Source organism: Schistocerca cancellata, chromosome 3, assembly GCF_023864275.1.
Source record: "Schistocerca cancellata isolate TAMUIC-IGC-003103 chromosome 3, iqSchCanc2.1, whole genome shotgun sequence".
NCBI classification, from domain to species: domain Eukaryota; kingdom Metazoa; phylum Arthropoda; class Insecta; order Orthoptera; family Acrididae; genus Schistocerca; species Schistocerca cancellata.
Window position 1 is genome coordinate 62,798,656 of NC_064628.1, and position 2,170 is coordinate 62,800,825.

Here is a 2,170-nt window from a genome sequence, read left to right on the forward strand (position 1 = left end):
TTGCTGGCAAGGGTAGTTGACTTACACCTTCTAGAGCACGTTGGGTGGCACGGGATTAATGCGGACGTGCATTGTCCTGTTGGAACAGCAAGTTCCCTTGCCGGTCTAGGAATGGTAGAACGATGGGTTCGATGACGGTTTGGATGTACCGTGCACTATTCAGTGTCCCCTCGACGATCACCAGTGGTGTACGGCCAGTGTAGGAGATCGCTCCCCACACCATGATGCCGGGTGTTGGCCCTGTGTGCCTCGGTCGTATGCAGTCCTGATTGTGGCGCTCACCTGCACGGCGCCAAACACGCATACGACCATCATTGGCACCAAGGCAGAAGCGACTCTCATCGCTGAAGACGACACGTCTCCATTCGTCCCTCCATTCACGCCTGTCGCGACACCACTGGAGGCGGGCTGCACGATGTTGGGGCGTGAGCGGACTACGGCCTAACGGTGTGCGGGACCGTAGCCCAGCTTCATGGAGACGGTTGCGAATGGTCCTCGCCGATACCCCAGGAGCAACAGTGTCCCTAATTTGCTGGCAAGTGGCGGTGCGGTCCCCTACGGCACTGCGTAGGATCCTACGGTCTTGGCGTGCATCCGTGCGTCGCTGCGGTCCGGTCCCAGGTCGACGGGCACGTGCACCTTCCGCCGACCACTGGCGACAACATCGATGTACTGTGGAGACCTCACGCCCCACGCGTTGAGCAATTCGGCGGTACGTCCACCCGGCCTCCCGCATGTCCACTATACGCCCTCGCTCAAAGTCCGTCAACTGCACATACGGTTCACGTCCACGCTGTCGCGGCATGCTGCCAGTGTTAAAGACTGCGATGGAGCTCCGTATGCCACGGCAAACTGGCTGACACTGACGGCGGCGGTGCACAAATGCTGCGCAGCTAGCGCCATTCGACGGCCAACACCGCGGTTCCTGGTGTGTCCGCTGTGCCGTGCGTGTGATCATTGCTTGTACAGCCCTCTCGCAGTGTCCGGAGCAAGTATGGTGGGTCTGACACACCGGTGTCAATGTGTTCTTTTTTCCATTTCCAGAAGTGTATATATATATGATGTCTTTTGAATATTAATAAGGTAAATACATTGTTTGTTCTCTATCAAAATCTTTCGTTTGCTAACTGTGCCTATCAGTAGTTAGTGCCTTCAGTAGTTAGACTCTTTTATTTAGCTGGCAGTATTGGCGCTCGGTGTGTTGCAATAGTTCGAGTAACGAAGTTTTTTGTGATGTAAGTGATTCATGAAAAGTATACGTTATTGTTAGTCAGGGCCATTCTTTTGCAGTCAGACTGCGTTGCGCTAAAAATATTGGGTGTCAGTTTAGTAATGATCAGAATAAGTAAAGAGAGAAATGTCTGAGTACGTTCAGTTTTGCTTAGCTGTTTGAAAATCGAATAAGGCAGAGGTTTTATCAGCAGAGTAATTCATTAATTTTTCTAAGGGTATGTTTCAGTTTTTGCCTGTTTGCATTCATACAATCAATAAGAATAAAAGATTTAAAAATGTCCCTGTAATTTCAAAACGGGGTGAGGTGTCACAGTGTTAATGTACTGAACTCACATTCGGGGGGACGGCCGTTAGACCCCACGTCCGCCCATCTAGATCTGATTTCTGTATGTTTTCTCTAAATCTTTTAACTCAAACGGGATAATAAGAGTCGTTGAAAATGTCGTAACCTATACGCATCCCCATCCTTCACCAAATGGAGAATGTTACGCCCGAATCTTCAAAAATGGTTCAAATGGCTCTGAGCACTATGGGACTTATCATCTGAGGTCATCAGTCACCTAGAACGTAGAACTACTTAAACCTAACTAACCTAAGGACATCACACACACCCATGCCCGAGGCAGGATCCGAACCTGCGATCGTAGCGGTCGCGCGGTTCCAGTCTGAAGCACCTAGAACCACTCGGCCACTCCTGTCGGCCCCGAATCTTCCTGCCTTTTTCCTTCATTATGTCAGCTCGATCTACGAAGGAGAGGTGTCATCACTGTGAATCCTTGTGCTGTTGTTGTTAATGTTACATTACTGTAGTATTCAGTCCGAAGACGGATGCGTTGTGGTCTCGACGTTAGTGCATCCAGCGAAAGTCTGTTCTTCTCGTCATTATTATTGGAACCTGCGTCCACAGCATTACTAGCAAACCCTGCGTGCACATGAA